The sequence below is a fragment of the Triturus cristatus genome, chromosome 3_2, assembly GCF_964204655.1.
Source record: "Triturus cristatus chromosome 3_2, aTriCri1.1, whole genome shotgun sequence".
Classification (NCBI taxonomy): Eukaryota; Metazoa; Chordata; class Amphibia; order Caudata; family Salamandridae; genus Triturus; species Triturus cristatus.
Genome location: NC_140584.1, coordinates 629,577,598 through 629,594,400, shown reverse-complemented (window position 1 = coordinate 629,594,400; position 16,803 = coordinate 629,577,598).

Below are 16,803 nucleotides of genomic sequence, written 5' to 3'. Positions count from 1 at the left end.
TAAGCACACAATATAGTGTGACTCACAAATGAGTGAGCATGGTGAATCACAGCTTATTGCTGGAACTAATGTTGTTACTGATACCATCAGTGATATTGAGTGTGAGTTTTCATAGACTAAGGCCTAGTGTTGTGCAAACATGTTAAAGCTGTCACTTGTACCAATCACATACGTGCATGTGTGGATTCCAACAAAACACACCACATTTACCAATTTATCTGGCACCATACTCACATATCCCACGTCATGCAACAGTAGATAAAGGACACATTTATCATGCATTGTACAGCAATGCAATGGGGCCCAAAGGCACCTGAGATCCCATTTGGTGCAAATGGCATTGTACAGTCAGTCCCCCAAGGCTCTATATTGAGCCCCACGCTTTTCAACCTGTATATGGCCCCTCTACCTAACATTATTGAAAAATATGGCATTAGTGTTGTGTGCTATGTGGATGACACGCAACTTGTAGTATCTCTATCCCAATCTCAGGAAAAAGCAGCCACTAACTTCTCCACATGCCTACAAGAGCTGGCGGTCTGGATGTCCAACAACTGTTTAAAGCTGAATGACAGCAAGACAGAGGTCCTAATTGTGGGCAAAGCTCCCTCGATATGGTCATCAAAATGGTGGCCACAGACCCTGGGCGCCACTCCCACTCCTAGTGAACAGGTAAAGAACCTGGGGATGTGGCTAGACTCCAAGCTCTCTTTTGACCACCACACCTGGACTGTGGCTGGGAAGTGCTTTGGAATAATGAAAGGCCTTCGTAAGACTCTAGCTGTGCTCCCGATAGCGGCCAGAAAAACTCTAGTCCACGCATTTGTCACCGCGTTTGGACTACGGTAATGCGCTCTATATAGGCGCCAGTAGTAAGAGCATTCAAAGACTGCAATGTACTCAAAACGCGTCCGCCCGCCTAGTCCTGATGCTCCCGAGAAGAGCCTCGTCCAAAAATGCCCGAGCTTCTTTACACTGGCTCCCGATTAAAGAAAGAATCCTCTTTAAGGCCCTTTGCATTAGCCAACGGATCCTGATGGGGACGGGCCCGACTTACCTACTCAACCTACTGCTCCCCTACGCTCCCACCAGGACCTTACGGTCCTGCGGCTCAGGACAGGTTCAAGTCCCAATAATTAAAAGAATGAGAATGGGGGGGTCGCTCTTTCCGCTACCTTGCCGCTAAACAATGGAACGCTCTTCCACAGGATCTTCGGATGGAACAATCTGAAAAAATGTTCAGGAAAAAACTGAAGACATGGCTCTACCAGATGTGGATCTGACTTCTGCCCAGTATCTTTCTCTGGCATGCCCTTAGCAGCATGTGCCGCAGCGCGGGGACACACTAGTGAGTGTAACCAGGCGCTTTACAAGCTCTTTTATTATTATTATTATTAGTAACTAGGCAGAGTGGTATGTGTGTACATTGTACAATTGCTATCATGTGTGCTTACACTCACACTCAATGCATGTGAGCTGGCCAAGCTTTAGCGCTGGTGGTGCCTGGTGCGACAATCTTCTTTTGCGCCCCCGCCATTAATATGACAGCGTCCTCGGATTCCCTCACTCCGACCCAGGCAAAAGTTCCTCTAATCGCTCCATAGCCCCTCTCTCAAATACATTTCTTTTGTTTTAAAGTGCTGGTAAAGGCTGGCTTTACTATTTGACTCAGCTATCCACATAACATGCAGATCTGCTCTTTGCAGCAGGCATATTAACCCCCTGTGCAAATTTATGGCAGCCAAAACTGCCTCTAGACAAAATGTGATCTCTCTCCTCCAGCAGGCACATTAGTCACAAGAATTATCATGACATTTTTATTTCCGCATGAAAGGTGGAAGCACAAAAAACTCTGCAGCAGGTGCTTTTGAATTGTACCTTATTCCTAAACACAGTGCCCCCCTGAGGTTAGTGTCCTCCCCCCAGGTCAGCACCCAGTGCGGCGGCAGCAGTCGCACAGCCCTAAAGCCAGCACTGCATGTGAGGACTCTCAAGGGCAGAGGAACACATTGACACTACGTATGCTAGTGTGCCTTTCAACATCATGAGTCATTTCACACAGGAACAAAATCACTTTGTCATTGCAGCTCATGCTTTCTGACATCCAAGGAGCAGCACCGAACTTCTGCATCCATCACTGGAAGAGATATAATGCTATGCAGGTGGAGTCTGGGCATTAATAGTGTCTAGTGGCCTTTTTCGCACTGGATGCCTTATGATAGCATTCATATGTAAACTTCTGTTTGAGCTTTCATGCTAACATGCGTGCATGATGACATTGTCATGATACCTGAGAAAGGTATCTGAAAATGTGTCGCTTGTTGAGTTTCACGTTGCGTAATTCTGCAGAGTTACTGAAAAACTCCACCGAATTCTGTGGAGTTCCGCTAGGGGCGGAGTAGGTTGATCACACACCTGAAAGCACTGCAGGAGGGCTTCCTTTATAAAACTGCCATGATCAGCCAGCAGGGGGAGCTGTTGCAGAAGCTGCAGCGTTCGCCTTACCCTTACGTACAATTATGTGGGGCATTCTCATTCATCAAGCTCTGCAATGCATGCATGTTGAGTGCGCTTCATCAGATGCACAACAGCACACTCCATCTATATAGAAATTTATTTAAAAAAATATGGCACAGTTAAAAACCACCAGCCATAAAGAAGGAAGCTGTAGCCATCTTTCTGTTTTCTTTCTGAAATAAAATGCCTCCCTCTCCCAGTAGCACGGGTAAATGAGTTTCTCATTTCACTTTGAGCAGCTGGATTCTTGCCTTGCACAGTGCTGCACTGCTTACAGCAGAGTGGCAATATCCATGTGATTTGGAGCAGGTACTGTAACATGAAGCTTAGCTCAAGCACCACACTTCTCTTGCTTCCATCACTACTGCAAATATAGTGGGAAAAATATTGCCTACCTCTCAAGCCCCTGGTCATCGTGCCTGGATTCTCCTTCGAAAACCCTGATACACGCCTGAAAACTCACTCCCCACCAACCACAACCACACTCCTCCTCAAGGGCAAGGGCCCCCTTCCCTGCCCCTCTGAACTCAGTGACACTTATACTTTCTACAACCATAGTGCCCTATATCTTACCCACATACTATACGCAGGCAGTCCTGCTCATGGCCCACTCCTCATTACTCGAAAGACTGTTTTTGTTTCTGATGCCAGCGCTCCTATTATTAAAATCGAATGTGCTGTTTTAGGCGGTTCCAGAATTCCACGCTGCAACTAAAGCACCTCATACTAGGCTGTATCGCAGAGCTACTTCCAGGCAAAATGTTTGTGCCTGCACCCCAGAGACAACATCCAGCACCCGGGTTTTACAGCTGCCCGTGGCATGACACGAGTTCTAAGGAGAATCTTACCTGCTCTTGTGCATAGGACTCCTAGCGTCTCTCATTAACGTTGCAGGTTGCTCGAATGGCCACTGACACCTATAAACCCGCTTCATAGCCAGGCGCTGCTCTTGCGGCCTGCAGCACATCGGCTACCCGGGTCTGAGGGCCCAAGCAGTCGCCACCCTAAGCCGATCCACGTAGGAAACCATCTGCAGCCTCCGGCACTCCTGAGGGATAGAGAGAGAAGCCACACAACACACAGCAGGGTGGGAAGGCATGCCCCGGAACGTACATGAGGAAAATCCCGCTGAGGCTAGCCAATAGAGAGGACTTGTGATCAGGATACAGATTGCGGGGCAAGAGCGCACATTACCGTGTCTATCCAATAGACAGAATTCGATAATGCAGAGTGCAGGGCAAGAGCAAGCCAAACCCAGAACCTGCATGTATAAAGGTGGGTGCTGGTAAACTCCGCTACGTTGAGGTTAGCGGCGTTTCTGCTGAACTCCGCACTCCAATTGGAGCGCGAAGTTGGCAAAGTTCTGCAAACTCTGCCGGCAGAGCGGAGTTTACCACCCAGACAGGGTGAGCATTTGTTGGTTGCTCACATGTGTCACATGGGCAGGTAAGTGCGCCTACAAGGGATTTATCCAAAAATGTATTCTTAACAGTAGATAAATACAATTTGGACAAGCTCCCTCAGAGTAACTCGCAGTTGGATCGCTTAAAAACTGAATCAGATATTTTACCAGGGGGGCGCTAGAGGGCGCTACACATGATGGCCGCACATTAGTGCTGCTCTGCCCGGCTGATCATCTAACTGCCCAAAATCGGCACCAAAACATCGCATCGTCAATGAAGAATCGATCGCTGGGCATGAGTGACCCCCCCCCTGCTGCTGGCGGCGAACTATCGAAGCGCCTGTGGGCACAGTTGCAACGAAAACCTGACGAGAGGGCTGCGGCAGCCTGGCAATAAGATGGTGGCAGCCTGGGCCCGGGGCTGAACTGACCTCTCGACTGCTGAGCTGGGAGCTGCGTGGGGCGGCTGCGGGTTGCAATTGGGTGACCTTCTGCGCCGATCGCTGGGACTGCTTGGTGGTGCCACCCTGGGACCCAATTGACCCTGCCACCGGGGCTGAGCACGGTGGCCTGTGTGTGCCGGCGGCTGGCGGCTGCTGATTCCCGCACCGCTGTGATCGGAGCTGTTAATCCGGGTGTGCAGCTGCAGGGGGACGGTGCAGCTGGCCTGGGCCGTGTGTGGCCACGTGTGAGTTCTCCGGGGACCCTGGCTGCAGGAGGGCCAGCACTCTGAATGTGGGCTGCTGTGAATACCGGCAGCCAGAGGCGGTAGGTGACCTAGCCTGGGCCTATGAGTGAGGTGGCGGGAGGGCGACAGAGTTCTGGGCGACCTACAGCGTGTTGCGGCCTGCATCACTGCACATATTGGTGCAGACATCCTGCAGACTGGACTGAGGTGCGGTGGGGCCATGAGGCTGTCTGGCCCCCAGGGAGCATGGAGCATTACTGACGCCTCACACGTGTGGCAGGTGGCGGTAAGTGGGGTGCGACCTTGCTTAGGCTGGTGGCTGCGTAGGTGGGTGCGGGCCTGAACATTGCGCCGTGCTCTGCGAGCAGCGGCCTGTTGTGCGGGGAGTGGTGGTTGTGCAAGCACGTGATGGCCTCATGTTGGCGCTATCCCTAATTGCCCCGGAGCTATATCTTGCGGAGGGGAGCTCCGGGCCCGTGCACTACTGACTGGCTGCTGGTCCCCCGCCTCTGTTGGCCTCCTCGACTGCCTGGGCTGCTCGAAGTTGGGCACAATTTCTGCACATTGGCGAACAGGGGTGCAGGTATCTAAATGTGTAGCAGGGAGCACCTATTGCAGCCGTCGCCTGGTTCTCCTTTGCCAACTGAATGAACTCTGCGTTTCCGGTGATCTAGAGCGTTGGTGCCTAACTGGTGATCCTTGTGTCTCTGGGAGAGCGGTTGTGTTGCTTGATCCACTGACTGCTACCTATATAACCCAACATTCGTCATGGGAAAGCCGGATAAGTCACAGCCTCGCCTCACTTTTGAGGCGCGGAAGTCTGGAAGAACCCAGCAAAAAGCCGCAATGGACTCTGAGGAGGATACTCAGGGGGAGGGGCCATCCAGGCTCGAAACCACGCTACTGACCATGTAAAAAAGCCTCCAGTCCATAGAGGGTGACATGTCCACTATCACTCACAGGCTAGACCATATGGTTGCGCAGCTGGAAAAACAGAATGCACAAATGGGGAGGTGGAGCAGAGGGTATCCTCCACGGAGTATGGCCTCAGTGAGGTTGCCAGTAAGATGCTTGATATGGAAAAGGTACTAGCACTCATTCAGGCAAAGAATGAAGATTTGTGGGCGCGGTCACTAAGAAACAGTATTCGAATTACGGGCCTTCCCGAATCCACGAATACTGGGAGTATAGAGAAGTGTATCGAGAGCCTGATCAAGGAGATATTTGGACCTGAGAACTTATCCAACATGCTCAGCATCGAGCACGCACCATCGTTCCTTGGCAGCGCTCCCGGTGCCGGGAGCTCCACATCGCCCTATAATTGCCCGGATATTGAACTACCGGGACCGAGATGCCATTTTGAGATTGGCTAGGAATAAGGGCACTATTTGTCATCAGTGGAACACGTTGTCCTTTTTCCCAGACTTTACGGTTGCAGTCCAGGCTGCATGCCGGGAGTTTGGCACTGTAAAAAAATTCCTTCAGTCTGAAAGCATCCCCTATGCAATGTTGTATCCTGCATGCCTGCTTGTATGGTCGGAGGGGAACTTTAACATCTTCACAGCCCCCAGGACAGCGATGGAATATGCCAAACAGCTGAAGCAGCGAAGAAAGGAGGACAAGGCAGCCCCTGATGAGGAGGAGCTATGATGTCAGAAAGGGGGATATTAATCAGCTCTCTCTATCGACCAACACATTGGTGGGACTCCCCTATTGTAATAGGCCCCTGAGCACATAGTTGTTGTACAATGCTGGCCTGCGGGGGGATAACACCTTATATCTGGTTCGGCAGGATGCCCTAAGATTTTTCCTTAATGATGGATCCTTGCACAAGTACTAGACCTGATCAACCACCTCCTGCATTGTGGGAGGACAGTAGCCCTCTGGTACCCTCTATATGGGAGATCCCCATTCTATGCACTACTTGGGTTTGTTCTGTTGGGGTATGTTTCGTTCATATCGGGATGGCTTTGGCAAGTTGGGCATGCTGAAGTCGGTGGGGGGATTGGTGGGGAGGTATGTTTGACACAGTTGGCACTTGTGTTCTGTACTAGATATGAACCTGGGCGTCATGTTCTAAAAGTCAGATCTCAAATAGCTGTACTTTTGATGTGTTATATGGCACACGGGCAGTGATATTAGATTCCTTACATGGAACGTACGTGGCCTTAACAGTCCCAAGAAAATTTGTACTGTATTAGCATCATTAGATAGGTTGAATGTTCATGTGGCCTTTTTACAGGAGACCCATCTCACTAAGCTGTCTGAGAGGAATGTGGGCGCCAGATGGGCGGGAGTGAGGGTAGCCTCATCGTATTCCTCCTATTCCCGGGGTGTGATGATTTTTGTCAGGAGGGGCACGCCCTTCCAAGTTCATGGCACGGATATGGATGAGCAAGGTCGGCTGGCTATAGTGCATGGAATGCTAGGTGGCACGCGTATGCTCTTAGTTAATGTCTGTGGTCCGAACGTGGACGATCTCAGCCTTCCCATATGCTGAAATTATTTGGAGGGGGACTTTAACACTTGTCTGGATGTCAGCATGGATAGAGAGGGGAGTGGAGCTTCTTGGCACAGGCAGTCCACAGAGGTCCTTTTGAGGCTCTTGGATGCTGGGTATTTGCATGATATCTGGCGTATTAGGTACCCAGGGGCAAGGGAAAGCACTTTAATTTCCACTGTACATGGCACATGATCCTGCCTGGACTACTGGCTTGTCTCTGAGGCGGTATGTACCTGGGCTGTAGACGCTCAACATTTGGCTAAAACTATTTCTGATCACTCCCCAGTACTGCTTGCACTGAGGATTCCGGGATATGAGAGGCCTACATTCTCATGGAGATTGCAGCTGTCATCCTTGACAGATCCGGTTTTTAAGCACGCAGTGGGTGAAGCCATCCATAATTACTTCCGGCAAAATTCGGGCACTGTGAACAGTGCTAGGGTACTCTGGGAGGCGTTTTTAAATGACAATCGGGGGGTGTGTTTCGGGGCACAGGCGGGGGTTCTTAGAGATCTCTGCCGCAGAATTCGGAAGCTAGCGGAAGAAATATCTGCTTTGGAACGTGACTATGCTCGCTGCCCTGCCACCGAAACGATGGCTGCCATTCGGGAGCACGTGTCGGAACATAATGCGACAGCGGACCAGGAGATGGTACATAGATCACGTCGGAGCATTGCTCGCTACTACGGAGAGGGGGGTCGGCCCAGTCGCTCCCTTGATCAGAAACTGGCGGCGCCTCGCAGTCAGGCTTACTTTACCGAGCTGCTGAATGTTGAGGGAAAGGCTCGCTATGGTAATTCAGACATTAGCAGGGTGGTGTTGGGTTACTACAAAATTATATAGGGAACGTGCTCAGCCTCCTGTGGCTGAAATCAATGCCTATCTGGACGATGTGGCCATGGGCTGGTTGTCCCTTACTCAACGGGAGTACCTCATGTTGCCGTTCGACATCGATGACGTGAAGCAGGCTATCATGTCACTTCCTACTTGCAAGGCAGCGGGTCTGGACGGCCTACCTAGCGAGTTTTATAAGGCGTTTGTGGATTCTCTAGCGTCGCGGCTGTTGAAGGTATTCGCCGAGGCTTACGAGTCGGGCACGCTGCCTTCCTTCCTTAAGGAAGGAAAAGACACATGCTACTGAAACCTGATGCGGCAACAAATGCTTGCGATTCTTACAGACCCCTATTTATAATTAATATAGATGCCAAAATTTTGGCTTAAATGATTGCCACAAGGCTTCAGCCCTTAGTTCCAAATTTAGTCCTCCCGGACCAGTCAGGCTTCATGCCCTCTAGATCCACAACACCTAACCTCCGCACTATTTTTTGTACGTTACATTATTTTGAGGGAGACTTTCAGGCGGTGGCTGTGCTGCTCGATGCGGCTAAGGCGTTTGACTTCCTACAGTGGGAGTACATGTTCGTCGTCTTGCTGCGTATGGGCCTGCCTCCATTCTTCCTGAAATGGATCCATCTTCTCTACACTGCACCGGTGGCGCGGATTCGTGTTAATGGCTGGGTAGCTGCAGCTTTTCCATTCAACTGTGTCACGCTGCAGGGTTGCCCCCTGTTGCCAATGCTTTTTGCACTTGCACTAGAACTCGTAGCCTGTAAACTGGGTCAACGACATGCCCAGGCGGCATAGCGGTTTCAACAGCGGCCTTTAATGGTGTAACTCTACGCAGATGATATGATGTTTTATGTACGTGGGCCCGCAGCATACTTGCCAGAACTACTGAGAGAGTATGTCCGATTTGAACGATTTTCGGGACTAGGTATCAACTGGGCTAAATCCACGATGACTTCCCCCTGCAGTGGTCGTACGACTCAGTAAAGTATTTGGGAATCTGGTTCCAAAGAGACCCTGATGTAGTGATTTCTGCTAATTAAGGCTGGGCAGTCGAGACAATTACAGATCAGGCTGCACGCTGGGCTAAGCTGCCCCTTTCCCTGGCAAATCGCATAGCGGTCATAAAAATTAAATTTCTACCCAAACTTCTATATCTGTTTGTTAACATCCCCATCCGATTGAACTTTGCATTGTTTAACACACTGCAGTTGGTTCTGCTCACATTTGTTTGGGGGGGCAAGAAACCCTAGTGTAGCTGGAAGGTGTTAGCACAGCCATTCGAGCACCGTGGGTTTGAGGTCCCTGACTTTCGTTTATATTACTTCTGTGCTCAGGCGCAGTTTGCGCACTTTTGGTACTTTCCGCAGAAATATCAACCACACACGGCCATTGAGACGGACTCTGTACTCCCGGTGCTGCTCGTTGCAGCTGCCCTAATGGGAGGGCGGGGACCGCGGGGTGAAATCAGCCCGGTTCACTGCACGGCATGGGCATGGAATGCACTGGCTAAAAGGGCTAAGGTGGATTATCTTTATGCCCCAATGTTGCCACTTGCAGTGCATCCAGACATATCTGCTATGCGGGAACCAGGTGCCTGGAAGGCGCTAGGTAGGGTGGGGATTACTCGCCTTGGGGATCTATACAATCAGGGCCAGTTCCTGGCAGTTTTGGAGCTGCAGAGTTGCCACGGTGCGGGTCTGATGCTGGGCTTCACCTATGTGCAGCTGCGGCAAGCAATCCGAGCCAGCTACCCTGGGTACCCTACCGATCCACGTGCACTGCGGGCACTGCGGATGGTGCTAGCGGGGGCAGAACATGGGGGCTTGATAACAAAATGATATAAGGCGTTCCTTAAGGAGACTGATTTTGAGGAGTCCCCCTCCTATACTAAGTGGGTGACAGTATTGGGCACCATGCTGTCGCTGGATGACTGGAAATTTTGCCTTGTGCTGACTGGGTGGCAGACGGCAAACTGCAATCTCTGCAACATCCATTTCAAATACTTACATCAACTCTATTACACCCCGCTTCAGCTGCGCCGATTCGGCATCCGGGAAAGTGCGTGCTGTGTGCATTGTGGGCAGGCAGATGCTGAATTCTTGCACCTCGCATGGACCTGTGCTGGTATACATAACTTTTGGATGCAGGATACGCAAGTGCTCACGGATGTAGGGATGGAACCGGTGGGGTGTGTGCCTGCTATCTGTCTGCTGGGCTGGGTACAAAAGCTTAAACCGTGCAATAGGCGGCTGGTGGCCATTTCCACTCTGTTTGCTAAGCGGGCTGTGGCGCACAATTGGGGGTCCAGAACCGTCCCGACAGCGAGGAAGAGGATCCGGGATTTACTTTATTGTAGAGACCAATTTGAAACCTATGCGGAGGAACTACCGGAATCCTCTAGAATCAAAGATTTTTGAGCTCCACTCATGGGGTATCTCCTTGGGAGCCAAACCTGTAATGATGTCTTGTAACATAGTGCTATTGAGTATATGGGGAGCGCTGGGACGAATATTGTGATCTGACGCATATCACTCTGTAGGATTACCCAGGTATTTTAGACTGCATTTCACAGTGCCGGGAAGGGGGAGGGGAATGGGTGGAGGGTTTGTTTAATGTGGGCTGTATTCTTTTCAATCGTTAAAAAAAAATGAAAAAAGAAACTTGTATTTATATCTTATGCAAATGTGCTGGCGGAACCCCATTTCGGGGTGCTATACATTTACTTGTATACAAGCTGCTCAATAAAAACATATTTTTGCAGAAAGAAAAAAAATATATATTTTACGAATGAGTGAATCATGCAAATAAATATAGAAGAGACACCGGTGTATATAGTCAAAAAATTCTTAGTTATAAAGGGTACATAATCAAAAACAACACAATGTAGCCAGAAGTAACAAACATATCAAATTAGATGTCCTTCGTAGTTACAATTGTGAACCCCTTTTTCACAGAGAAGTTTTTAAGGCAATCTGAAGGATTTACACAAAGCAAACATTGCCTACAATATAATTAAATGAGAAATAGGTGTAATAGTCAAGGTTTCGGTCTAATGATGTCTTTGGTCATTAGACCATCCTCAGGAACTTGAATTTGTTGATAAAGAAAGACCCCTATATATACATGAAAGAGAACCAACAGTTATTGCGTAATATTTGACATTGAATCAAATTTGAATAAAAACACCTGTGTGAGAGAATATCAAAAAATGTGTCTCTATTCAAAAAGTAACAGTCCGAATGAAACCGAAAGAAAGGAGAGGAGAGTTTTTGAGCGATCCAACTGCGAGTTACTCTGAGAGAGCTTGCCCAAATTGTATTTATCTACTGTTACGAATACATATTTGAATAAATCACTTGTAGGCGCATTTACCTTCCCATATTAAATTGCCCAATCCTCCAAGGGTTTATTGGGTTTCCCATTTTCTAAGACACATGTGTCATAGGCACAATTAGTACAGTTCAGCTATTGTGTGAATAGTTTCTCTATTTTGCTGTGTGGCACTCAAGGTACCTTTCCTGTCAATGGTTGAAGGGATTACTGACATATTGCCATGGCGGGAGGTGCATGATGCTTCACTTGTCAGACCTGAGCATGTGGTAGGGAGATTAGCGCAGTTACCAGGAGATGCTGAGAAGTGTATTTGGTATCTACAAATCCACCATGGTCTGTGGAAATGAGCCTTTTTAGGGGCCCACCGATGCAGGGGTTCACCCTTATCTGTCCACGGGTCATAAGACCAACAAAATAGAGATTGGCACGGAAGCTGGAATATCAAATAACAAGTTTATTCACTCATGAGTGAGACCTCGTCCATATAACATCCTAAAGTGTTACAGGAGGTAGTGGCTTGAATACACAGACCATGGGCCTTTTATACTGAGTTTTCTGCACTGGTAAGCATGTAGTTACAAATAGAAGGTACAGGCATACACAGGAATAACTACTGACAAACATGGGCAAATGGGAAATCACTTAGCCGGCAAAGTGGGAGGGGGAGCAGGAGTGCTTATGGCAGCACTAAGAGATTGACAGTTGAGTCTGAGACCAGGTGTTCTGGCAGCTACAAACTCTTTAGCATGCATATTGCTTTTAGCTGAGTCAGGAAGTTAACTAAAATAGACAGCACAGGCAGGGAAAAAGACGAGCAGCAGAGGATAGAAGAATTACATAGCTGACAAAATTGTGCCACAAACAAGATGGTTTCAGCTTATGCTGACAGAGAATTTTTGCGATTTCCACAGGTCTAGTTCATCCTAGCTGAAAAATACGTACAACATGCTGCTTCCAGGTAGTGTGTTTATTCACAAGTCTTACAAGGATCAATGAGGAAGTGGCAGTCCTTCCAGAAACAAACCCAACTCTATTAGAGAGCCATTGAATGTCCAGAGAGATTGCATGGGGCATACATGTCATGGGACATGTTGAGTAGAGGAGTATTCTGTGAGGAGGTCCAAATTTCCATTAGGGAAGGTAGGCCACATCAACAGTCCACAAATGGGCAAGATCACCAGGGGTGAACCAAATAGGGGACAGTAACAGTTGAAAAGTGCACTGGCATGATCATAAACACAGATCCTATGAGAAACTGGCCAAGTGGCAAAGACAAATGTTACTGGGCAGCTCTCCAGTGGAAATTGTAGAAGTCCACATCTTCATCCTCTAATGAATGTGCTTCCTCCCCTGAGATGTGTATTGTTGGTGCAGGAGGCGACGGACCACACACACATCAGGGGCAGGGGATGTGCATACCCTGTCCCCAGCAGCATTTGGCTGTGCAAACAAGGAAGGCAGCACAGCACTGGGAAGGGCCTGATGGCTTGCCAGCATGGATACAATGCTGCAGTGTTGGGCACCCATTGTTGCTATGTAGGAGTCCTGCTTCTGCTCCATATATTTGAGGATGCTGCAGATCCCCCCCAGCCGGTTGGCTACCTCACTGGTGCCACTTTGGAGGGGCAGTTATTCATGCCTCTGCCTCATAACACCAGCGATGTCTGCCAGGGACTGACCCATTCCTAAAGAGGTGCATCTTATTTCCTCTGATGTGTCCTTACTGAGACTTAGGCACCTACGGACTCCCTCTAGGGGGCCGCTATGGTCTCTATCACTGCCCACACTTCATCTACCATCTACTGCTAGACTCCTACCGCACTTCATTGGAGTTCAACTTGGGGGTCCTCGGAGTCCAGACCTTGGCCAGGGCTGGCAGATGTGGTAAGTCTGGTGTTAGACAGATCCTCTGGAGACCCTGTGATGCTGACAGCCCTTCACATTGTATACACAATGAACAAGCATTGGCATAGCCAATAGGTCTCGCCTTTGGGACCGTATAAGTGTTTAGCCATGCAACAGTTAATGTAGTAAGGATATTGTGCTACATAACTAAATATTTATAAGGTCCCAAAGGCGAGACCTATTGGCTATGCCAATGCTTGTTTCTTTTGTGAATTTGTTTTGTGAGTCGGGCGTGACAGTGTGTGGTGCCAGGTATGATGATGTGTGGTGCACACGTGTAGTTTTGCCAGATATTGTTTTTGAGTAGTTGTGTCTGAGTAAAGAGGATACTCGGGCTGGGAGTCTCATTTGAGGGGTCTAATAATATGTGATTGGTATGGAGCCTGAATTCCCCCTATCCTCAGAAAACGTAATGCATTGCTGTGGGCAGTGCCAGGCGCTAATAGACCTTGTCAGCCGGGCTGCTCTTCTTTAGCGGCACAGCCCCTGCTGGACTCCTCCAGAGGGCTGCCATACTTGGAAAAAGGGACCGCCCCCACACATCAATACTGCATTACCTCGCTTTTAGTGGAATAGTACCAGAATTTCACTGCTGGACTGGTATTCTTATTTGTGGATTGCTATTTCCAAGCCAATCTCAGCTTTTTGAGAACTAAGAATGCCAATGTTGACAAAAATCAACTCAAGCATTCCTGTCTCATTTAAGAGTACCTCAGTTCAAAGCGCTAAACGCCCCATGTAAATAGAATTAATATTGCAGAAATTGAAAACATTGGTAATTGGTAGGATACCTGTAGGATCAAGTTCCCCGCTTGCCAGGTAGAGATGAAAAATGTGTCCAGCTATAGAAGCACACATGTACCATTAAACAGAATAGGAGTTGTATTGCAAGAGTGTTGGTGGCTTTATAAATGCTAGGCCCAGTGAGCACCCACAGGTGCAACTGAGGCCAGATGTGTTACTCATTTTAGTGCATTATGTGAAGTGGAATCGGAGCCACTCCACTGCAAATGTGACTGGGTGTTTGTATTTCAATCTAGAGGCCTTGGGGACCCATTCTTGCTTACATTAGGGGCCACTGCACCCTTCCTATGCCATTGGTAACCGCACAGTGCTGTGATGGTAGAGGGACAGTATCTGGGCAGAGTGATGGTTGATCATTGCCAGGCGCAGCAGTGTTGTGACTGGAGAAGTTAGGGGTGCTTGGTTATGTCTACAGTATGAAGGGTGAGACTGGGCTTAACAGGTAGGGGTGTGTGTGTGTGTGTATGTGTGTGTGTGTGTGTGTTAAAGGGACATGGTGCTTTGTGGTGTTTCGTGGCCGGCGCGATGGGGCAGCCGGCACCAGGTAGGCCGATGGTGGTGTCTAGGGTTGTGGGCCTTAATAACACACGGGAGCCAGTTGGGAGGTTATCGTGTTCTCGCCATTGTATCCCTAGCGGCGTACGTATGCGCGCGACCCTTTTTATTATACTTAGGTCACATGACCTTTACGCTACACGCCTGTTTCGTCACAGGCGCAACATTACATTCCTCCCCAACAAACATCAAAACAACAATAACAGATAACTCTCTGGGTTGCCTCCCAGGTCGGCATAAGAACCAACAGAGAAATGTTCGGCCACAATAAAATGAAACAATCTTACGTGAGGTAGTCTTTCAGGTGGCAGGAGGGTTCAGTGTTACCCCGCAGATTATGTTGTGACATACCACGGCTTTGAGAGTCCCGGCCTCCAATGTCCAGTGAGTTTTCAGTGGTCAGGGTTTCTGGAGAGTGACGGCTGTTGTCCACCGCCATACCAGCAGCTCCTCGGCACGGAGTTGACGCAGGGCTTTCTGACGCCCCGGCATCCTCAATGACCGTCCCAGCATCCACTCCACTTGGACCGGCTTCTTTCACTGGCCTGGTGTTGAGGCTATTCTCCAACCGGACAGGTGACGGCCCGGGCACTCTGGGGTGGTATTTCTTGAAGTGTGACACATTTTGTGTTATTCTTTCACTCCCTCGAGTGGCAATGATGCGGGTTCCCCTCACAGATACCACCGTCCATGGTTCTTTCTCATATGTCAAACGGAATTTGCCACTGGTAACACTACGTCCCCTCTCTGAATATGTGGCACGTGAGCATGTGCCTTCCGGCACCGGGCATCAATTAGGCTGTCCTTAGGGGTTTCCGGCTGCCACTCAGGGTGGTGAGGAATCGAATCGGTGATCACTCGCCCCATTAGAAGGTGGGCCAGGGCTATGCCGGTAGTGGTGTGTGGCGTTTGTCGGTAGCGCCTTAGAAAAGTAAATATGGCTAGCTCTAGGGCCTGGGCCTTATCATGCGCAATCCGAATTACTTTATTAGGGGTCCGCATGAATCTCTCCGCTTCCCCATTCGCCTGTGGCCACCGGGGTGTGATTCTTCGATGGTGAATGCCTAGGGACAGCAAATAGGAGGCAAACTCTTGGCTTTGGAAGGGAAATCCATTGTCCGTCCTCAGTTCTTGTATGAGTCCATGGGTGGCCATGATTTTCTCGAGTTTCGGTATGACCTCGGCAGCGCTGGGCACCGCTATTATTTCTACTTCGGGGTACTTAGAGTGGTCGTCAATAGCCACAAGGGTGTGGCGACCGTCAGGAAGGCTACCGAAATCTAGGCTGATTCGTGACCACAGGGCTCTCGGTCTGGGTTCCACAATGATGGGAGCAGGTCGGGGTGTTTCCCCGGTCACCTGGCAGACCACACAGGCCCGGACAGTGGCCTCTATGAGTTCGTCCATCAGCGGGAACCACACCTTGGTTCGAAGTCGTGACTTTGTTTTGACCATACCCTTGATGCCCAATGTGTGCAAGATCAATGACTCGCTTAGTTAGTGACGTCGGAATCACCAGCCGGTGTCCTCTCAGCAAGCATCCCGTGTCATCTTCAGGGAGCTCGTCTCTGACATGATAGATACTGTCCATAATTTGTTGGGCACTGGCCGTCAGGACTCTCCATTCCTCCTTAGCCTTGTGCCAGTTGCCATTCTGCAGGCCTGCCTTGGCTCATTGTAGACTCTCGTCTTGGCCCGTTGCTTCACGGAGGCTCTCCATGGAAAGTGTTATGGGGCAGGAGCGAGCGGTGACACACCGGACATACTCTTCCGTGTCAGCCGCATCTTCCATCTCCTGAACGGTGGCTGCCCGGGGATGTCGAGATAGGTAGTCGGCCGGGTTCCGAGAACCAGGTTGGTACTCTACTTTGCAATTGTAGTTCTGGAGCTGTTGCATCCACTTCTCGATCCGTGGCGGTGGCTTGGTCGAGGTTCACGAGAAGAGAGCTACCAGCGGCTTATGGTCTGTCGCTACCACAAAGGGTTTTCCGTAGACACACAGGTGAAAATGACAGCACCCCCAATGAATTGCAATGGCCTCTTTTTCGATTTTGGAGTATCTTTGCTCCATTTCAGTGAGAGAGCGGCTGGCAAACGCCACCGGGGCCCAATCCTCATTCGGGTTCCGTCTCTGCAACAGCACGGCCCCTAATCCTTCGGGGCCAGCGTCCACTGCTAATAGTGTCAGTTTTCTGGGGTCGAAAAAGGCAAGCGTGGTGGCCTCCGAGAGAGCGTCCTTGATTTTCT